Source organism: Lissotriton helveticus, unplaced genomic scaffold (assembly GCF_964261635.1).
Source record: "Lissotriton helveticus unplaced genomic scaffold, aLisHel1.1 SCAFFOLD_742, whole genome shotgun sequence".
Taxonomy (NCBI): domain Eukaryota; kingdom Metazoa; phylum Chordata; class Amphibia; order Caudata; family Salamandridae; genus Lissotriton; species Lissotriton helveticus.
Genome location: NW_027612007.1, coordinates 1,378 through 24,810, shown reverse-complemented (window position 1 = coordinate 24,810; position 23,433 = coordinate 1,378). Strand labels below are relative to the sequence as shown.

Genomic DNA, 23,433 nt, shown 5'->3' with positions numbered 1-23,433 from the left:
GAAGGGTCGAGGATACAGGTGGGGGCTGTATCGCTCCTCAGCGAGGACTCAGAAGACAGGAGCTGAATCTGGTGTCCGGGCCCTTTTGAGGCCTAGAAACGGGGACTTTACAATAAAATAACGTGCACACTGAGAAACGTGGCAACGTAACTTTACATAGGCCTGATACTCGTAGCTTTCACGAGAACTGGAAACTGGCATACTAGTGATGGACACAACTGTAATTGCGTCTTTAATCAAACATGGGGATACATATGCATATTTAATCATGCACACATAACATAAGATGGAGGACACGTAGGGACACAGAACATGGCAAAATTTACTTTTCCACATTCCCTCCTTGTCACTACGTTTCCATCAGGAAACATCAATATTCATGATACCATCTATCATTTCATACAGTATCATTTGCTCGTCTCGAGTTTTCTTGGAACGGGATTTAGGACGGGACTCGGGACTAGGAATACAAGATGTAGCACAAATGCCGCAAATCGCAGGGCCACATTGTAAACAGAGGCAGCAACTGAATATGATCGCTACTGCAATACCCAGAAATGACAATACTTTCCATCCCCAGGCGGAAATTATATTCCAGAACCAACCGGACCATGTCCAGGTGCCTGGATCTTGGTGTAACATATGGGCAATTTTATGGAGTCTGGTAATAGCTGAATAAACAGACGGTGCGTTATTAGGAATGAAAATGCAGCAACTAGATCCGATGACTCTACATGCCCCGCCCCTATCGGCCAGTATGACGTCAAGGACGAGACGATTCTGGAGCACGACAATTCTCATAAAGGATTGTTCTTCGGTTAAGTTACCTAGAGCAGAAGTAGTCTCAATCACTACTGCTTCAAGTGTTCTGGTTAATCTACGTATCAGTTTACTATTTACAACAGTACCTAAGTAGGGGAAGACACCTTTATTTATATCAATGTATTGTTCTAGAGCAGTTTCAGTATAATCGACAATCGGGAGGTTTCTCTTGTGTCTAGTATGTACTAGGTGGGAATTCCTATGATAGTCAGGTGGGGCTAGGAAAACTGGTGGCAGTTGGAAGGCAATGTAACATGTTCCCTCCCAATCGAGGGGCAGACGAACATATGCGGTCTGACCACAAACAAAATAAGAATGACGTGAAGCTTTAAAAATAGATTTCCCACTGTCACTATACTTGACAATAGTAGTACAATCACTATGGCCTACATGTACGGAACCATTATTTCGGACACATAATTCACCTTTGACTGGTAATACTGACATAACAGGTAAGTCTGGAGTAGAATCAGACTGAACATTCAGGACCATAAAATTCGAAGAATAATTACCCAAATTATAAACTTCATTATCTAGATCTAACCCTGTTCTGTGGGGAAGACCTTGCTTGTCTGGAAAACATGTACTGTTAAGTAAAGACATATCTGTTGAGGATGACGTTAACGTGGACCATGCTCCACACGAACCATTATGTGAAAATGGATAAGGAAAGAGTGGCAGAACTCCCTTCGGTGTCTGGAAAGGGGGGAGTCGACCACACACCCAACAATTAGTGGCATTGCTGGTCTGGTGTGAATAATGTAACATGCGGATAAAAGAATTATTTCGCATAGCGAGACGATAAGAGAGTTCATGAGGAGGCAGATCACTAAACGTGTGCTCTACTGTAGCATTAGCAGACTTATTTACATGAGAAACTGGAAAATACAAATAAAAAGCATAACTGGTGCAGGAAATTATAATGCTGAAATATAGCAGAAAACATAAAATAATAGTGCAACTTCTAGAGTTCTCACTAACTCTCTCTCTGTGGGGGTCTATTATATACATGTCAGAAACCGGTCTAACCGTTTCACCTAGGGGAGGACTTAGACAATCAAACTGGCTGACTTATTTTACTAGACCTTAGTTTAAGCTTATACTCCTGTTGCGGAGTTTTCTCTAACAGGGAAGGGTTCGTAGCAATGTCTTTTGCGGGACAGTCCTTAAGAATAGTATTTTGGCAGTCTTTAAGATCCTCGGAAATATTCTTTGAAACAGGCTTTAGTCCAAAAAATCTTTTCACATGTGACAGGTGGACCCAGCCCTTCCTGCCTTCCAGCTTGACGGCAGTACGGGTGGCCAGGAGGACCTGTCGGGGTTCCTTCCAGCGAGGCTCCAGCGGACTTGAACGATCAAAATTCCGGACGAGAACCATAGATCCGGGAACGATTTCATGCGGTGCCACCTCGGTATTGTCTGGAAATGCGGCAGCAACCTGTGAACGACAAGAGTTGAGGGCAGACATCAAGGAAGCTAGGTAATCTGTCAGCATATTACTTGAAACATCGGTAATACTTCGGGGTCTAGGTGTACCCCACATGTTAGGGGGGCGGCCGAATACGACCTCATAAGGGGACAGACCTGATCTGGAATGTGCGACCATGCGCATATAAAACAGAGCAACTGGCAGAGCTACTAGCCAGTCCACACCTTTCTCTTTACATACTTTTGCAATTCGGATTTTCAGGGTCTGATTATGTCTCTCTACGAGACCGGCTGCTTCTGGATGGCGTACACAATGGAACTTCCACTGGTACCCTAACAACAGGGAAATATGTTTCATGAGCTCAGATGAGAATGGCTGGCCGTTATCAGAATATACGACTCTAGGGAGTCCGTAGCGGGGGAAGAATTCACGAACCAACTGCTTGGCAGTGGTCGCGGCTGTGTAATCTGGTACTGGATATGCTTCTGTCCACCTGGACAAAGCGCATACAACTACAAGGACATACTTGAAACCTCGACATCGCTCCATCTGAATATAATCCATCTGGAGGACTTCAAAAGGGTGTTCAGGGGGTTGGAATCCACCTTGTTCCACCGGGACACTTTTACCTGGATTAAACTGGCAACATATCATACAGGTACGGACTTTCTGCTTGGCTGCAGCTCGTAAATGCTTGTTGAACCAAATGTTCTGGATACTATCTAACATAGCTTTTTCTCCTAAATGTGCTGGACTATGTGCGGTATTGATAATGACTTGAACCATAGAATCGGGGAGAAACCATGTGGCTTTACCCTTCGTTACCCATCCCTGATCTGTCTGGACCCCTCCTTGTTCGGACCATTTCTTGATTTCCTCGGGAGTAGCATGTAACTGGATATCTATGACATCTTGAGTGGGGTCCTTAACTGTCATACAGGTAGTTGGATCTGGAGTGTATGTCGGTGTCTTATTTACTGGAACGTCTGGTGTCTGTGCTGTAAGCTTGGCTGTGCGATCTGCTAGATCATTACCTTGAGAAATAGTGTCGGTAACTTTCGTATGTGCTTTGCATTTCATGATAGCAATAGATGTCGGTAAGTGTATGGCATCTAACAGAGCTTGAATAAGGAGACCATGCTGAATCTTGGTTCCATGAGAAGTCATGAAACCTCTCTCCTGCCAGAGCACTCCAAAGTCGTGTACGACTCCGAATGCATAACGTGAATCTGTGTAAACATTAACTTTCAGGTTTTTAGCGTGTATGCAGGCTTGAGTCAGAGCAACTAGCTCTGCTGCTTGAGCAGACAGGGTGTCAATACGGTGTGTTTCAATAACTTCAGTGTCAGTAGTCACTGCATACGCGGCTACTAGTTCTCCTGTACTTGTTCTCATAAATGAACCATCCACATAAAGTGTCAGGTTGGGATCTGGTAATGGAATATCTGTCAAGTCTTGTCTTGGCTTAGTCATAGTGTTAACTACTTCCACACAGTCGTGTGTGGCAGAATTTGAATTAACTGACGGTAACAGTGTAGCAGGATTTAGAACGTTGCAGCGTCTGATTTCTATGTGTGGCTGGAACAGTGTCAGTTCATAACCTGTTAAACGTGCAATTGTCAAGTGCTGAGTCTGTGTTCGGTTTAAAAGAACTTCCACGGAGTGTGGAACTTGTACTGTCAAGGAATGTCCTAATACTATGGAATCACTTTGTCTGATAGCTAGTGCTGTGGCTGCAACTGACTTGAGGCACGCAGGCAGAGCCTGGGCTACAGGATCTAATGTGCTCGAAAAATAAGCACAGGGCTTGTATTGTCCTGCTTGATCTTGTGTGAGAACAGATAATGCTGTACCTTCGCGTTCAGTGACAAAAAGTGTAAAAGGCTTACTGTAGTTCGGTGTAGCTAGAACTGGAGCTTGGCATAGAGCTTTCTTTAACTCATTAAAACTAAGTGTATGTTCAGATGTCCAAGGGAGGACAGTCAATACGGCTGCCTCCTGTGTCGTTAACTGTATCAGTGGTTTAGCTAGAAATGCATACTGAGGAATCCATTGTCTGCAGTAAGAAGTGAGGCCGATAAAAGCACGTACCTCCTTCTGGGTCTTGGGCTGAGGAAGACTCGCTATTAACTGGATACGGTCAGGTGTCAACTGCCTACCCCTCTTGGACAGCAAGTGGCCTAAGTAGATCACTTGCTGGACACAGAATTGAAGCTTCGAAGGGGACACCTTGTGCCCCATCTCGGCAAGGAAATACAAGACTGTAAGGGATGCTCGCTCGCAAGCACGTTCAGAACGGGCTGTGATCAGTAGATCATCGACATACTGGAGCAGGGCAGTGTCAGTTGGCATGTGAATATTGTCTAGTTGTCTTTTAAGTGCTTGACTGTAAATACTAGGACTTTCTGTGAAACCTTGAGGAGCTCGTGTGAACATATAGCTCCTTCCATTTAAACAAAATCCGAAAAGAAACTGGCTGTCTGGATGAATGGGGACACTGAAAAACGCGTTCTTGAGGTCTATGACTGTAAAAAATGAGGCTTCGGAATCAATGGCTGTCAATAGGGAAGAGATATCTGGGACAACTGGGTACTGGGGAATAATACACTTATTAAGTTCTCGTAGGTCAATCACTAATCGATATACTGGGGGTGCATTTGGATCAGTACGTTTCATGACTGGAATGATCGGAGAATTACATACATTGGAGTCAGTTTCTACAACTACTCCTTGAGCCATGAGCTCGTCAATAATTTTGGATAAGGCTGCTACAGCCTCAGGTGGCAATCTGTACTGTCTGATTCGTGGTAACACTACACCTGGCTTGAGAGTCACACGATGGGGTGTTGTTTGCATATAACCTACATCAGTTGGACCTTGCGCCCATAGATGCTGCGGAACATTGGACAATCTCGGATCAAAATCTCGTAATACATAGTGACCCTTGAAGTCACGTAGGAACAGTCGTATTCCCTCTGGGGAACAGCAAATAACTGCACCTAATTCTTTCAGTGTTTTAATGCCTAACAGATTTTCTGGACACGACTTTGTAAGTAACAGATCAGTAGTGCGGGACAATGGACCTACTTCTAGAGTAACTGGCTTAGATATCTCGTTTACAATAGGCTTTCCTGAAAATCCAAGGGAAACATTTCTAGAGCCTGAGAGCGGAGCCCCTGGAACTTCGGCGTGACTAATGGTGGTCCTACTTGCCCCTGTATCAATCAGAAACTTTCTGTCTTTCCCTAATACTTGACTATGAACATAGGGACCCTCTTGATCTACAGGAATCTCGATGAGAGGCAAGCCTACCTCCCTCTCTAGGCTGTTTCATGAATATGGCTGATACTCTGGATACTCGGACTGTGCATACTGGTACATTTGCTGTGTAACATGCTGTGTTGCAGCAATAGGCTGCGGTGCTGGAACTGTCTGTTGTGCATTCTGTGGCTGAGAAGTCTGTGAAACTTGTTCTTGTCTAGGCGGACGTGGTCTTTCTTTAGTCTTGCCGGTAGCTATATTGTGTTTCAGAACTGCACACTCGTTTATAAAATGACCTGGCTGTTTACAATAATTGCATGTCCCTTTAACGGGAACTGCAGGATGACTGGCTTGATTCGTACCCCTCTTCTGACTGTCTTGTGGAATAGATTGTGCAACTAGTACTTTCATTTTCGTGTCTTTCATACGTTTTCTTTCATGATCTTGCTCTTCTCTGATTCTATTCTGGTGGTACTGAAGCATCTGTAACATCTGGGACGGGGTATTAGCTTGCCAGGTACTTTCGACTTTCAAAACTCGATTCTTAACTTGTGGACTTGAATTCTCGACTAATTTAGTAACAAAAAGATGAGGGTATGACTCGCTACTTGTCTTGAGGCCACTGTTGATACTAAAACATTTCTCAAATCTAGAATAAAAATCACTAGTGTCTTCGTCTTGTTTCTGTTTACAGGCTGAGATTGCATCCCAGTCTTCCTTTTTAGTTGCTAATAATCTTGGCAAAACTTGTATTAACAGTTCTGGTAATTCTTTACATTTTTCTCCTAGACCGGTACCTGGTACTCGTATCTTATCTTCAGCTTCTAGGACTGCCCAATCGATCTTTTTCTCTCCCACCTCCCAATCTTTTTCCTTGAGTTTTTCATATACCCCTGCGGGCAACAGGACCTTTAGCATTTTAATTATATCTGGATACGTGTATTCTCCCATACGGAGCATGTCTTTTAATTCTCGGTGGAACCCTGCTGGATCTTTGTCATGACAGGGAATTAATTTCTTCATCTCTAAGAGTTCCATCTTTGTAATCGGAGTGTAAACAAACACTCGTTGCATTTCACCATCTGTTGTCCTAACTGGGTGTACTTCTCGTAACGGATTCTGTCTGTCTATGTAAAACGGTTTACTTTCTGGAGGTGAGACATGAACAAAATGCGGGTTCAAAAACGTTCTATATTTGTGGCGCTGTTCTAGAATGACACTAATTAAATCGGTACCTAAACCTTTCCATCTATACTGGAGTAACTCGTTCAGGACATCGTGTAACGGACCTGGATCAGAATGTTGACCCTCATACAATGTAATGAGGTGCTGGATCATATACATACCCACCAGTCGTTGCTCGGCTGGAGGCAGTTTCAGAAACATTTGTGCCACTATTTCGTCTGGAAAAGTGGTAGAATCAGTAATCCATCGGACCGCTGATCGGACTAGTTCTTGTTCATGCATAGTACTTAACTCACTGTAACCGATTCGTGATTTCAGAATGTGATCGGTAGCTTGAAATACTTGTTCTAGAGAACCTTGTTCTGGTGCTGGATGAGGAACAGTTTTCTTGTAATCTAGACGTGAATGTCGGTCTGGAAATCTAGATTTTCCTACATACGCTATTCTGGCGGGATTCTCGTCCTCTACCTCTTCAGTAGAAGAGTCATTTTCTTTCTCGCTTACTTGTGCTGCTTTACGTTGTTCGTGTAACTTTAGTATTTCTTTACGAATTTTCTTGTACATACTCTCTATACTACTGATAGTCTTGTGCTTACCCTCGGCTATATTATCACTCCACCTTGTCAGGATTTTCATTTCGGCCGGATCTTTAGTCGGGTAGTCTTGTTCTCTTATTAGACAATTAATCAGAAACTTTAATATCATGAGCTGGATCTCAGCTTTCCTTTGAGACATGGCTTCGCCAATACTTTCTGGATCATCCCCTGTACGGATGAAACGATATATTCTGTCTAGATCTCCTTTCATATCTGGTAGGGTGTCTAAATACCCGGTCACCCGTCTTACACGGATGGAATATATTACTGTACTATCATCACCTGCAACTGGATCATAGCGGCATTCAGTGAGAGCTCGTCGGATTTCTGCAACGGACTTAAATTTGGGCGTACGCTGTAACGCACATTCATGTAACTCGGCCAACGTTCTACGTTGGTGCGGTGGCGGGGTACCAGGAGGACCTCCTCCTGCGGCCCCTAAACTGGAATCGTCGACTGATACTCTTCGTACCAGCGCGGCGGGAAATTGTAATGTAGGCTGGACCGGGGGTACCGTAGCAGGTACTGCAAGAGGTGCCCCGGTGTCTGGGGGAGCAGGAATTGCCTGATTTACAGGGACTGGCGGAACAGGATTTGCATATTCCGGGACTGTGTCGTCCAAATAGGACGAGATGAAAATATCAGCTGCGGTCGGTTTGTGACGTAGCTTAGTCGGAACTAGTGGTGGCGGAAAATTACTGGATGCCTCCGGGGTTGCTTTTGGCAAGCCCTCGGCAAGAAGAGGATACATACCCTTAATAAGGGCATGCCTCTGTCTGTCTGACTGTTCTGTTTTGACTCGTTCACCTATCTCGATTAGTTCCCTTTCTTGGGCTCGTTCTAAGGATTCTCTACTTAGTTCTGACTTTCTGATTTCTTTTTCGGTTCTTTTATGAGATTCTTTGCGCCATAACTCGATGGCATCTTTCTGTGACTGTCTGGCTTTCTTTTTCCATAATGCTTCTTCTACTCGCATGATGCACTCGGCATCCCACGTACCTGATACGGGCCATCTATACTTTTCTTCTAACTGTTTGGTATACTCTACCCATAAATCTAGATATAATATGGCACTTATGCCATGCTTCTGATACATAAAATGACCTGGACTGTCCCTAGGCGGGACAGGAACTGCTTCTTCTAACAGACCTTTTCTAGTTCTTAACTGACGTAGTCTGGAAAATAACGGCATGACTGAACTGTTAATCTAGACACAATACAATACACAATGAACACGATAATTACTGCACATTCATACCACGACATTAAAATACATGAAGAATATTTAAAATAACAGTTCGAACAGAATACTACCTGGAATACTGAAAACAGAATACATGAATTTCTCGAGAACAGAACTGACTAGAACAGAAACTAGATGCACTGCTGAAACAGTACGAAACTTACCGGTCTCATAAAGAGACACGTCAGGACCCGCATCCACCGAAGTGGACACTTCGTTTTGGGTCTGTGTACCACCAACCCACGGACCAGAGTCAATTAGATTGACCCTGTCTAGATACTACCCCAGCAATGGTACTCACCGGGCAGCAAGAACGGAAAGCCTCGGACTGGACTGGACTGCTTCGACGCCGGACGGACGAACTTCGGACTTCTGTTACGGGTGGGCCTCCGGATACCTCGGACCTTGGACTCTCGGCTTGGGCTCTGGTCGGGACTCGCCGCGTTCCTCCACCGCCTCGTCTGGATGCTGGACCGCCACCTCCGTCTCCTCCGTGGGCCTGAGGGATACTTGAAGCAGAAATATCTGCACGTGCACGGTATGGTTCCGTCACGGCTGCAGAGGGTCAGGGGGCCGGCGTGGCTTCACCGGCGCGTGGGGAAAGGGCAGGTCCCTATTCGGGCGCCATTATGTGGTATATAAATAAATAATACCGGATCTAGGTTTTACTGGACATAGCAATAACAGATAGCTCAATAAATAAGAGTCAAGATTCGAGGTAGTAGGAGTTTGCAGGTTTAATACAGCATAAAGGACAGGAACAGGACAACCTGCACGGGAACAGGATGGCAGCGCTGCCGGGGGCAGGATCAGAATCGGCGCAAGGGAATGGGTAACATTTAATAGCAGTGCACAAGCATATATATTAAAACAGTTGCATTACAATAAATTACAGTAGGCGGAGCAGTGGGTGTGGTCAATAGCAGTCGCGAAAGATAAGGGTGAAAATGGGTGTAACAGGGGCGTATACATAGACATGTGATGCAAACGTAACAGAATATGTCATAAATGGGGCGGAAACATGGAGGGGGCTACCTAAGGAGCCGGGACCTCTAACCTAATGGTGCGCGCAAACTGACAATGACGTGTTACTAGGAGAAGCTGGGGGCTATGAACTCTGTGCTAGGAGCAGAGACTGAAGTCTGGAGAGTCAGGGCGACATGTGCCTAAACAATATCTAGTATCTGATGTTTAGAGAACATGTTGATAGAATCCAAAAGTTATCGGGGTAAAGGCTAACAGACTCTAAGAATGGTGCATGCATTATTCTTCATGTAGTGCGTGTTGAAGAATATTAAATGACCATTAAATGCAGTATTTCTCTTACATGGAGACGTAAAGGCTAGACAATGACGGAAACTATTGATGCGATTCAGTAGCTTAGGAATGCAGAGAAGGAGGGCTGGACTGATAACTAGAATCATAACATACTCTTGGCAGACTCAGAGGCAGAGCCAGGCTGAGCCGGGCACTGCGAGGCAGGAAGTAAGTGAAGGGTCGAGGATACAGGTGGGGGCTGTATCGCTCCTCAGCGAGGACTCAGAAGACAGGAGCTGAATCTGGTGTCCGGGCCCTTTTGAGGCCTAGAAACGGGGACTTTACAATAAAATAACGTGCACACTGAGAAACGTGGCAACGTAACTTTACATAGGCCTGATACTCGTAGCTTTCACGAGAACTGGAAACTGGCATACTAGTGATGGACACAACTGTAATTGCGTCTTTAATCAAACATGGGGATACATATGCATATTTAATCATGCACACATAACATAAGATGGAGGACACGTAGGGACACAGAACATGGCAAAATTTACTTTTCCACAGATGTATCGTTTTTCTAAGTTTTATTTTGTTTTTAACTTTGATGGTTACCTGCACGAGTTATGCATTTCATTTATGTTTTCCAATTTCTCATGTAAATGAGTTTTCTAATACTACAGTAGAGCATACGTTTAGTGATCTGCCTCCTCACGAACTATCCTATCGTCTTGCTATGCGCAACAATACATTTATCCGTATGTTACATTATTCACACCAGACCAGCAATGCCACTAATTGTTGGGTGTGTGGTCGACTCCCCCCTTTCCAGACACCGAAGGGAGTTCTGCCACTGTTTCCTTATCCGTTTTCACATAATGGTTCATGTGGAGCCTGGTCCATGTTAACGTCATCCTCAACAGATATTTCCTTTCTGAATAGTACATGTCTTCCAGACAAGCAAGGTCTTCCCCACAGAACAGGGTTAGATCTAGAAAATGAAGTTTATAATTTGGGTAATTATTCTTCGAATTTCATGGTCCTGAATGTTCAGTCTGATCCTACTCCAGACTTACCTGCTATTTCAGTACTACCAGTCAAAGGCGAATTATGTGTCCGAAATAATGGTTCCGCACATGTAGGACATAGTGATTGTACTACTATTGTCAAGTATAGTGACAGTGGGAAATCTATTTTCAAAGCTTCACGTCATTCTTATTTTGTTTGTGGTCAGACCGCATATGTTCGTCTGCCCCTCGATTGGGAGGGAACCTGTTACATTGCCTTCCTACTGCCACCAGTTTTCCTAGCCCCGTCCGATTATCACAGAAACACACATCTAGTACACATTAGACATAGAAGGGAGATCGAGTCCCCGATTGTCGATCAAACTGAAACTGCTCTAGAACAGTATACAGATTTCATTAAAGGATTCTTTTTCTTTATAGGACCTATCCAGAACAGTAAGTTAATACGTAGATTGACCAGAACCCTTGAAGCAGTAGTGAATGAGACTGCCTCTGCCCTAGGTAACTTAACCGAAGAGCAATCTGCTATGAGATTTGTCGTGCTCCAAAATCGTCTCGTTCTTGACGTCATACTGGCTGATAGAGGAGGAGCATGTAGAGTCATCGGATCTAGTTGCTGCATTTTCATTCCTAATAACGCGCCGTCTGTTTATTCAGCTATAACCAGACTTCATAAAATTGCCCATCAGTTACACCAGAATCCAGGCACCTGGACATGGTCCGGTTGGTTTTGGAGTATAATTTCTGCCTGGGGATGGAAAGTACTGTCCTTTCTAGGTATTGCAGTAGCGATTATATTCAGTTGCTGCCTCTGTATACAATGTGGCCCTGCGATTTGCGGCATTTGTGCTACCTCTTGTATTCCTAGTCCCAAGTCCCGTCCTAAGTCCCGTTCCAAGACAATTCGAGACGAGCAAATGATACTGTATGAAATGATAGATGGTATCATGAATATTGATGTTTCCTGATGGAAACGTAGTGACAAGGAGGGAATGTGGAAAAGTAAATTTTGCCATGTTCTGTGTCCCTACGTGTTCCCCATGTTATGTTGTATGTGCATGATTAATATGCATATGTATTCCCCATGATCGATTAAAGATGCAATTACAGTTGTGTCCATCTCTAGTATGCCAGTTTCCAGTTCTCGTGAAAGCTACGAGTGTTAGGTCTATGTAAAGCTACGTTGCCACGTTTCTCAGTGTGCACGTTATTTCATTGAAAATCCCCGTTTCTAGGCCTCAAAAGGGCCCGGACTCAGATTCAGCTCCTGTCTCCTGAACCCTCTCCGAGGAGCGATACAGCCCCCACCTGTATCCCTGACCCTTCACTTACTTCCTGCCTCACAGTGCCCGGCTCGGCCTGGCTCTGCCTGTCAGTCTGCCAAGAGTATGTTATGATTCTAGTTATCAGTCCAGCTCTCCTTCCCTGCATTCCTAAGCTACTGAATCGCATCAATAGTTTCCGTCATGGTCTAGCCTTTACGTCTCCATGTAAGAGAAATACTGTATTAATGGTCATTTAATATTCCTCAACACGCACTACATGTAGAATAATGCATGCACCAGTCTTAGTGTCTGTTAGCCTTTGCCCTGATAACTTTTGGATTCTATCAACATGTTCTCTAAACATCAGATACTAGATAGTGTTTAGGTACATGTCGCTCTGACTCTCCAGACTTTCGTCTCTCCTTCTAGCTCAGAAGTCATAGCCCCCAGCCTCTCCCTAGTAACACGTCATTGCCAGTTTGCGCGCACCACTAGGTTAGAGGTCCCGGCTCCTTCGGTAGCCCCCTCCATGTTTCCGCCCCATTTATGACATATTCCGTTACGTTTACATCACATGTCTATGTATACGCCTCTTGTTACACCTACTTTCTGTTTTATCTTTCGCGACTGCTACAGGCCCTGCCCACTGCTACGCCTATTGTATTGAATACCATGTATTTTGTTTAAGTATATATACTTGTGCACTGTTATGAAAAGTTACCATTCCTTTGTCCCTGCCCCGTGCAGCGCTGCCATCCTATTCCCGTGCAGGTTGTCCTGTTCCTGTCCTTTATGCTGTATTAAACCTGCAAACTCCAGTTACCTCGAATCTTGACTCTTATTTATTGAGCTATCTGTTATTGTATATCCAGTCAAAAATAGAGGTATTATTTATTTATTTACCACATGATCCAAATCGATAAGGTGTCTTTCTTGAATATCAACATCATAGGCAGGGGGGGCTAGCTTTTGAGGATTGAAGCATTACACCCATACTATCCACACGCTTATGTAAAGACTCTATGCTATTTGTTATTCTCCCAAAACTTCCTGAATCCTTCCTGAAAAGTCATTGTGCTATCCTTCTCTCCTCACTCTCCTTGCATCTATCCTTCTCTTACCTTGCAATAGCCATTCTTGAACACTTTCTGTTCCCCTTCTCATTCTGGCATGTGGTAAACTACCTTCAGTCCTATCTCTTTCTTGGGATTCTGGCCATGACACTGTACTTGCAGCCCGGTCCACATAGTCACTCCATCTAGCATCATCTGCATCTCTTTGCTGTAGGATAGACATTTGCTCCCTAACTGCCGTTCCTGTTGTTGCTGGAACATGAAATGCCTTGAAAAACAAGAGACAAGAGGCGTTTGTCAAAATAGGAACAGTTTGTTTAATTAAACATAGCGGCCAAGAGAACAGTTACAGGCACAGGGTCTGAGGACTGTCTCAATTTTACAATCAATCGGCAGCTTCTTATATACAGTTCATTCTAGGTAATAAATTGTTTCCGGTGATGCTTGTATGGTGAGGAATGTAAGTTACTGCCTCTGGAGTTATAAATTAATTGTCTAATGGATAATATAGGTGGGCCTTGACCTTGCTTGTCCGGCATGGGGAGTGTGTGATCACTGTGTGTGTGCTGTGATCTGATTGGCTAAATGTTCTTAACTTATGTGGCATCTGACGTTATGGTGTTTTAGGAGAGCTCGTACCCCCTCCGGCCATGTGTGCTTTACTGGGGCGAATCTCCCTTGACCATTGTAGTGTTGCTGCACCTATCTGTGGGATTGATTCAAAGTTTCCTGTCCGTGCATTTGTCTGCTGGTTACGTGCCACCCCACCCATGACCTGTCAATCATGTAAATGTAAATGTGCTGGACTTGTAAAGCGCGCAGCTGCCCGTAAGTGTCCCGGCGCTTGCTTAGGGAACCCGTCCTGGTATTCCCCTGTGAGAAACCCCGGCAGGGTGTCCACAAGGTGAAAGCCAGGCATCCCACCGCGAGGGGCCGTAGTGGAGATTAAGCAAGCTATTGCCCAGAGTCGCAGAGTGTGACCCCGTGAGTTGAGTAGGCACCAGAGCGAGAATTGTCGAGTCCGTGGAATTTTGAGCCCGAGACCCGCCGAGGCGGGGAATCGAACCCTGGTCCGCGGTCAATCTCAGCTTCCGGGTCTGCCACCTCTAACCACTGAGCCACGCTTCTAATCATAACCTCAGGCCTCAGTGCTTCCTTCACTACATATTTGTGAGTCAGGCTGATGTGGAGTTCACAACGGGCAAATTAGTTAATACGACACTATTTCATTCACATTAATGAATATATCATTTTTCATATAATTTTTTTCTTCTCCATATTAACACTGTTGTCTCTTTTTGGCACCTTCCAATTTCAAATGATCCACATTGACCACTTCCAAGCTTATAGCGGGAATAAAAAGTTAACCAGTTTTGCAGCCCCTTTCCTCATATTGTGCAACACATGCATACAGTGTTGCATGCAAGCCCTTATGTCTCTTATAACCTTGTATCTCCTTATCTCTTATATCTACATCTGTGTTTACTATTGCCTAGGGAAACAAGTCATACAGTATATACAAAAACATGGAAAGTAGTCCCCATGGTCCTTACCTTTAAAAGAAGACAATCCGGGATCCAACCCGTCCCCTTGCACAGTAAGAACCTCAGAGATTACTGTGTCTCCTTAACTCCTCAAAAGGTGCGCAATGATCTATGCAGCGGCGGGTAGGTGATCTTCCGATGTCAGCAGTGAGGTGGTGGCAAGAGGGAGTCCTGGTTGGATTGCCAACCGTTGCAGGGTGACTTAAAACCTTAAACCCTAACGGGTAATGTTGGCGCTATATTTATGTCCGCAAGTAAATGAAGAAAACAAATTAAGAAAAGACAGACTCCTCTTTGGCAACGTAAATACAGCTCTTTACTGTCGTGACAGGGAGATGGCCCTCCTCATACAGGCAGGCAGCCTGTCTCAATTTACTGCATCACAGACTGCTATTCTTATACAAAGTTGAACAAGGGTGTTACAAAACCAGAAAAGTAAATCATCCAAACAGTTATATATTGATACATGCTGATCGTAAGAAACATGAGGTCACCTGTGACCCTTGACCTTAGCCTAAATTCAATACATATCCTTTATTGAAGTTTCCAACGATGCTGAACAAACTAACCATTCTTTTCATTGAATGCATGTATATTTGTGGTAAATACAATTTCAGTGGCATGTGTGCCTCATCATTGTGCACCTAAGGCCGCCATGTGTGACTAATTGAATTTCCTGCCAATTGTCTAATTAAGTTTTAATCTAATGTATGTGCTATGTTGTCATATTTCACATTTTCCACAACATTTCCAGTTGGGGTTCTGTGCAGTCAGAGGTTTGACATAAACCAGTCGTACAGCTCTCGGAGGGCCCTGGATAAGGCTGACAGATGGCTCTGTGCAGTCAGAGGTTTGAGATAGACCAGTCGTACAGCTCTCGGAGGTCCCTGGATAAGGCTGACAGATGGATCTGTGCAGTCAGAGGTTTGAGATAGACCAGTCGTACAGATCTCAGAGACCTGGATAAGGCTTACAGTTAGGGCTCTGTGCAGTCAGAGGTTTGACATAGACCAGTCGTACAGCTCTCGGAGGGCCCTGGATAAGGCTTACAGTTAGGGCTCTTTGCAGTCAGAGGTTTGAGATAGATCAGTCATACAGCTCTCGGAGGGCCCTGGATAAGGCTTACAGTTAGGGCTCTTTGCAGTCAGAGGTTTGAAATAGATCAGTCGTACAGCTCTCGGAGGGCCCTGGATAAGGCTTACAGTTAGGGCTCTTTGCAGTCAGAGGTTTGAAATATATCAGTCGTACAGCTCTCAGAGGTCCCTGGATAAGGCTTACAGTTAGGGCTCTTTGCAGTTAGAGGTTTGAAATATATCAGTCGTACAACTCTCGGAGGGCCCTGGATAAGGCTTACAGTTAGGGCTCTTTGCAGTCAGAGGTTTGAGATAGATCAGTCGTACAGCTCTCAGAGGACCCTGGATAAGGCTTACAGTTCAGGCTCTGTTATGTCAGAGGTTTGACATAGACCAATCGTACAGCTCTCGGAGGGCCCTGGATAAGGCTGACCGATGGCTCTGTGCAGTCAGAGGTTTGAGATAGATCAGTCGTACAGCTCGCAGAGACCTGGATAAGGCTTACAGTTAGGACTCTGTGCAGTCAGATGTTTGACATAGATCAGTCGTACAGCTCTCGGAGGGCCCTGGATAAGGCTTACAGTTAGGGCTCTGTGCAGTCAGAGGTTTGAGACAGACCAGTCGTACAGCTCTCGGAGGGCCCTGGATAAGGCTTACAGTTAGGGCTCTGTGCAGCCAGAAGTTTGAGATAGACCAGTCGTACAGCTCTCGGAGGGCCCTGGATAAGGCTTACAGTTAGGGCTCTTTGCAGTCAGAGGTTTGAAATATATCAGTCGTACAGCTCTCGGAGGGCCCTGGATAAGGCTTACAGTTAGGGCTCTTTGCAGTCAGAGGTTTGAGATAGATCAGTCGTACAGCTCTCAGAGGACCCTGGATAAGGCTTACAGTTCAGGCTCTGTTATGTCAGAGGTTTGACATAGACCAATCGTACAGCTCTCGGAGGGCCCTGGATAAGGCTGACCGATGGCTCTGTGCAGTCAGAGGTTTGAGATAGATCAGTCGTACAGCTCGCAGAGACCTGGATAAGGCTTACAGTTAGGACTCTGTGCAGTCAGATGTTTGACATAGATCAGTCGTACAGCTCTCGGAGGGCCCTGGATAAGGCTTACAGTTAGGGCTCTGTGCAGTCAGAGGTTTGAGATAGATCAGTTGTACAGCTCTCAGAGGACCCTGGGTAAGGCTTACAGTCCGGGCTCTGTTATGTCAGAGGTTTGAGATAGACCAATCGTACAGCTCTCGGAGGGCCCTGGATAAGGCTGACAGATGGATCTGTGCAGTCAGAGGTTTGGGATTGACCAGTCGTACATCTCTCAGAGACCTGAATTAGGCTTACAGTTAGGGCTCTGTGCAGTCAGAGGTTTGATATAGATCAGTCGTACAGCTCTCGGAGGGCCCTGGATAAGGCTTACAGTTAGGGCTCTGTTATGTCAGAGGTTTGAGATAGACCAATCGTACAGCTCTCGGAGGGCCCTGGATAAGGCTTACAGTTAGGGCTCTTTGCAGTCAGAGGTTTGAAATAGATCAGTCGTACAGCTCTCAGAGGACCCTGGATAAGGCTTACAGTTAGGGCTCTTTGCAGTCAGAGGTTTGAGATAGACCAGTCGTACAGCTCTCAGAGGACCCTGGATAAGGCTTACAGTTAGGGCTCTTTGCAGTCAGAGGTTTGAGATAGACCAGTCGTACAGCTCTCGGAGGGCCCTGGATAAGGCTTACAGTTAGGGCTCTGTGCAGTCAGAGGTTTGAGATAGACCAGTCGTACAGCTCTCAGAAACCTGGATAAGGCTTACAGTTAATCAATCAATCAATCAATCAAGACATTTGTAGAGCGCACTACTTACCCGGAGGGTCTCAAGGCGCTTGGGGGGAGGGGGGTGCAGCTACTGCTCGAACAGCCAGGTCTTGAGCTTCTTCCTGAAGGAGAGGTGGTCTTGGGTCAGGCGCAAGTTGGTCGGGAGGGAGTTCCAGGTCTTGGCGGCCAGGTAGGAGAAGGACCTTCCTCCTGTTGTCGTTCTTCGGATGCGGGGGTCGGCGGCGAGGGCGTGACTGGCTGATCGGAGATGGCGTTTGGGAGCGTGGAAGTTGATGCGGTTGTTGAGGTAGCTCGGGCCTTGATCGTGAAGGGCTTTGTGTGCGTGGGTGAGGAGACGGAAGGTGATTCTTTTGTTGACGGGGAGCCAATGCAGGTCTCTCAGATGTCCGGAGATGTGGCTGTGTCGGGGGATGTCGAGGATGAGTCTGGCTGAGGTGTTCTGGATCCGCTGGAGTCTCTTTTGGAGCTTGGCGGTGGTTCCGGCGTAGAGGGCGTTGCCGTAGTTCAGTCGGCTGGTGACGAGGGCCTGGGTGACCGTCTTCCTGGTCTCGGTGGGGATCCACCGGAAGATCTTCCGTAGCATGCGCAGGATGTTGAAGCACGACGAGGAGACGGCGTTGACTTGTCTGGTCATGGAGAGGGAGGAGTCCAGGATGAAGCCCAGGTTGCGTGCGTGGTCTGTCGGTATGGGTGCGGTGCCCAGGGCGGGGGGCCACCAGGAGTCGTCCCAGGCGGAGGGCGAGGAGCCCAGGATGAGGACTTCCGTCTTGTCTGAGTTCAGTTTCAGGCGGCTGGTCGTCATCCACTCGGCTACGTCTTTCATCCCTTCGTGAAGGTTGGCTCTGGCGGTGGCGGGGTCGTTGGTCAGGGAGAGGATCAGCTGGGTGTCATCAGCGTAGGAGATGATGTTGAGGTTGTGTTGGCGTGCGATAGCCGCGAGGGGGCTCATGTAGACGTTGAAGAGGGTGGGGCTCAGCGAGGATCCTTGCGGGACGCCGCAGATGACTTCGGTGGCCTCTGACTTGTACGGTGGTAGGCGGACTCTCTGTGTTCTTCCGTCGAGGAAGGAGGTGATCCACTCCAGTGCCTTCTCCTGGATTCCGACGTTGCTGAGGCGCTGCACTAGGGTGCAGTGGCAGACAGTGTTGAATGCCGCGGAGAGGTCTAGGAGGATGAGGGCCGCTGTTTCTCCGTTGTCCATCAGGGCTCGGATGTCATCGGTGGCAGCGATGAGGGCGGTCTCGGTGCTGTGGTTGGCTCGGAAGCCAGACTGTGAGGGGTCGAGGGATCCATTCGTCTCGAGGAAGGCGGCCAGCTGTTTGTTGACGGTCTTCTCGATGACTTTGGCTGGAAACGGGAGGAGCGAGATGGGGCGGTAATTCTTGAGTTTGGTGGGGTCCGCTGTAGGTTTCTTTAGTAGGGCGCTGAGTTCGGCGTGCTTCCAGCTCTCCGGGAAGGTGGCGGTGTCGAAGGAGGTGTTGATGATGTCCCGCAGGTGGGGTGCGATGACAGCGTCGGCCTTGTTGAAGACGTGGTGAGGGCAGGGGTCGGTCGGAGATCCGGAGTGGATGGAGTTCATCACGCGGACGGTGTCTTCGGTGCTGATCGGAGTCCAGGCGCGGAGGGTGGTGGTGGGGGGCGGTGATTCGGTCGTGGCGTGCGACGGTTGAGTGCTGAAGCTGTTGTGTATGTCTGCGATCTTGTTGTGGAAGTAGGAGGCGAGGGAGTTGCAGAGGTCTTGCGATGGGGTGATGTCGTTGTTTCCGGCGTTGGGGTTGGAGAGCTCTTTCACGATGTTGGAGAGTTCCTTGCAGTTGTGTGCGCGTTGTCCAGACGGTCCTTGAATGCAGTTTTCTTGGTGGCGCGGATCAGTTGGTGGTGCTTCCGGGTGGCAAGCTTGAGGGTGGTCATGTTGTCCGGTGTTGGTTCCCTTCTCCAGGCTTTCTCGAGGGCTCGGCAGTTCTTCTTGGAGCTCATGAGTTCGTCGGTGAACCATGGGGCCTTCTTGCTCCCGGGTCTGCTGGGTGGGGTTCTCAGTGGGGCGAATTCGTCCGCGCAGCAGCTGATCCACTTCGTGAGGTTGTCGGCGGCCTGGCTGGGGTTCGCTGAGCTGGCGGGAGGGTGCTGGCTCAGAGAGGCGTCGAGCTGGTCGGCTGTGATATTGTTCCAGTTTCTTCGAGCAGCTTGTGGCTGGTGGTGGTGGATCGTCGTTCTTCTGAAGGTGAAGTGGACGCAGCTGTGGTCCGTCCAGTGGAGTCCAGTGGCGTGGCTGAAGGCGATGTCTTTGCTGGATGAGAAGATGGCGTCGAGTGTGTGTCCGGCGAGGTGGGTGGGGGTGGACACCAGCTGCTTGAGACAGAGGTTGGCGAGGTTGTCGAGCAGGGTGATGGTGTTGCGGTCATTGTTGTTCTCCAGGTGGAAGTTGATGTCTCCCAGGAGGATGTAGTCAGCGGAGGGGAGGGCATGCGGGCTGATGAAGTCGGCGAAGTCCTCGCTGAATTGTGTGCGTGGTCCCGGGGGTCGGTAGATCAGGGTGCCTTTGAGGGTGGTTTTGGGGTCCGTGTGGATCTGGAAGTGCAGGTGTTCGGCGGTTGTCAGGGTGTCGTCGGTGTTGGTCTTGATGCGGATGGTGTCCCTGTGGATGATGGCGATGCCTCCTCCAGTCTGGTTGTTGCGGTCTCTTCGGGTGATCTTGTAGCCCTCTGGGATGGCGATGGCGATGTCGGGCGCTGAGGCGTCGTTCATCCAGGTTTCCGTGAGGAAGGCGACGTCAGGAGCTGTGGTGTCGAGGAGGTTCCAGAGTTCGATGGCGTGTCTGTGGACGGAGCGGGTGTTGAGCAGGATGCACTTCAGGTGGTTGCTGCTGGTGTTCGGCTTGGCGGGTGCTGGTGCGGGGCAGGACCGGATGCAGTTGAACTTGCAGGCGTGGCAGCTGAAGGGTCCGTGGGTTCGTCTCGGGGTGGCTAGGTAGCATCCCGGGATTCGGCCGGTGTTGAGTGCGATGAGGGTGGCGGCGTCGTAGGTCCGGCGGGTGGGCTGGTGTCTGCGGGGCGCAGGGGTCCTGGCCCTGGGCGCGGTCCAGGCGCGGACGGGCTTACCTTTGGCGCACCTTCGGCGCGCAATCGGCGCGCCCGCTGCGCGTGCACGCTGCGCGTTGGCCACTCTGCCATAAGAGGAGAGTGGAGGGGGCGGAGCGAGGGAGGGGCAGCTGGGAGGCGGGAGCGGGGCGGCGAATGGGAAGGCTCCAGGTGGAGGGGGGCGGGGCCGCAGGGGATCAGCGGCGGGGAGCGGGGAGGTGGCGGGGGCACAGCGGGAAAAAAACGGCGGGAAAAACGGCGGACTGGGCAAGAGACTGACAAGAAGATAGAAAGGCTGGGCAAAGCGGGGGAAAGCAACCCCAACACAGGGGGACAGACGAGAGTGCAGAGGCAGGAACAAAAAGGTCACGCAGGCAGCAGTAAGCGGCGCTGCGCTCCAGAAGCAGAGACCACGCCTCGTGGTCAGGGGCACAGCTGGCCGGGCACAGCTGCGAGTTAGGGCTCTGTGCAGTCAGAGGTTTGAGATAGATCAGTCGTACAGCTCTCAGAGGACCCTGGGTAAGGCTTACAGTCCGGGCTCTGTTATGTCAGAGGTTTGAGATAGACCAATCGTACAGCTCTCGGAGGGCCCTGGATAAGGCTTACAGTTAGGGCTCTTTGCAGTCAGAGGTTTGAGATAGACCAGTCGTACAGCTCTCAGAGGACCCTGGATAAGGCTTACAGTTAGGGCTCTTTGCAGTCAGAGGTTTGAGATAGACCAGTCGTACAGCTCTCAGAGGACCCTGTATAAGGCTTACAGATCGGGCTCTGTTATGTCAGAGGTTTGACCTAGACCAATCGTACAGCTCTCGGAGGGCCCTGGATAAGGCTGACAGATGGATCTGTGCAGTCAGAGGTTTGGGATTGACCAGTCGTACATCTCTCAGAGACCTGAATTAGGCTTACAGTTAGGGCTCTGTGCAGTCAGAGGTTTGATATAGATCAGTCGTACAGCTCTCGGAGGGCCCTGGATAAGGCTTACAGTTCGGGCTCTGTTATGTCAGAGGTTTGAGATAGACCAGTCGTACAGCTCTCGGAGGGCCCTGGATAAGGCTTACAGTTAGGGCTCTTTGCAGTCAGAGGTTTGAGATAGACCAGTCGTACAGCTCTCGGAGGGCCCTGGATAAGGCTGACAGATGGATCTGTGCAGTCAGAGGTTTGGGATTGACCAGTCGTACATCTCTCAGAGACCTGAATTAGGCTTACAGTTAGGGCTCTGTGCAGTCAGAGGTTTGATATAGATCAGTCGTACAGCTCTCGGAGGGCCCTGGATAAGGCTTACAGTTCGGGCTCTGTTATGTCAGAGGTTTGAGATAGACCAGTCGTGCAGCTCTCGGAGGGCCCTGGATAAGGCTTACAGTTAGGGCTCTTTGCAGTCAGAGGTTTGAGATAGACCAGTCGTACATCTCTCAGAGACCTGAATTAGGCTTACAGTTAGGGCTCTGTGCAGTCAGAGGTTTGATATAGATCAGTCGTACAGCTCTCGGAGGGCCCTGGATAAGGCTTACAGTTCGGGCTCTGTTATGTCAGAGGTTTGAGATAGACCAGTCGTACAGCTCTCGGAGGGCCCTGGATAAGGCTTACAGTTAGGGCTCTTTGCAGTCAGAGGTTTGAGATAGACCAGTCGTACAGCTCTCGGAGGGCCCTGGATAAGGCTTACAGTTAGGGCTCTTTGCAGTCAGAGGTTTGAGATAGACCAGTCGTACAGCTCTCAGAGGGCCCTGGATAAGGCTTACAGTTAGGGCTCTTTGCAGTCAGAGGTTTGAGATAGACCAGTCGTACAGCTCTTGGAGGGCCCTGGATAAGGCTTACAGTTAGGGCTCTTTGCAGTCAGAGGTTTGCGATAGATCAGTCGTACAGCTCTCAGAGGGCCCTGGATAAGGCTTACAGTTAGGGCTCTTTGCAGTCAGAGGTTTGCGATAGACCAGTCGTACAGCTCTCAGAGGACCCTGGATAAGGCTTACAGTTAGGGCTCTTTGCAGTCAGAGGTTTGCGATAGATCAGTCGTACAGCTCTGGGAGGGCCCTGGATAAGGCTTACAGTTAGGGCTCTGTGCAGTCAGAGGTTTGAGATAGACCAGTCGTACAGCTCTCGGAGGGCCCTGGATAAGGCTTACAGTTAGGGCTCTGTGCAGTCAGAGGTTTGAGATAGATCAGTCGTACAGCTGTCGGAGGGCCCTGGATAAGGCTTACAGTCAGGGCTCTTTGCAGTCAGAGGTTTGCGATAGATCAATCGTACAGCTCTCAGAGACCTGGATAAGGCTGACAGACAGAACTGTGTAGTCACATGTTTCAAGCAGTACAAACGGTTTGTATGGACCAAAGAAGGATTGGTGTTGATTTGAGTCTCCATCTCTTTAGCACCGAAAGAAGCTGGCGAAGTGCTGCTCCCCCCACCACGCTGGAAGGGTCGGGACCAGGGGTACCTACTGCTGCCTCCAGAAAGTGATTCTGAGAAGGAAGACCGCCAGAAGCTCATCTGTGAGTAGGAATATGATGTTTTTGTTGTCCCTATGGTTCTGCAGAAGTTGTACCAGTGTAAGTTCTGTTGTTGGAAGGAGCTCAGGGCGCCGCTGAGGTCCATCGGTCTGCTGGAGTCTGAGGACACAAACACATAAGCCATGTATTGTTCATAAAGTTGCGTTGATTCTAGCGTGACGTCCTTGTTTGTTTTATCATCGAGATACTACCAGCTGAAGTCTTGTGAGGATTGGGCAGTGTGGTTTTCTGCCACCCTCTGTGCCCCTCCTGATAGAAGTTCTCCCGCT

General features: G+C 48.1%; 1 long non-coding RNA gene across 1 annotated transcript in view; it reads left to right on the top strand.

Annotated features, from left to right (window-relative positions):
* Positions 1 to 23,144, top strand: part of LOC144807492 (uncharacterized) — a 110,042-nt gene extending 86,898 nt beyond the window's left edge. The window contains exon 4 of the long non-coding RNA XR_013606341.1: positions 23,027 to 23,144. This is a non-coding gene — a long non-coding RNA (uncharacterized LOC144807492). The remainder of the gene's footprint in view (positions 1 to 23,026) is intronic.
* The last annotated feature ends 289 nt before the right edge of the window (positions 23,145 to 23,433 follow it).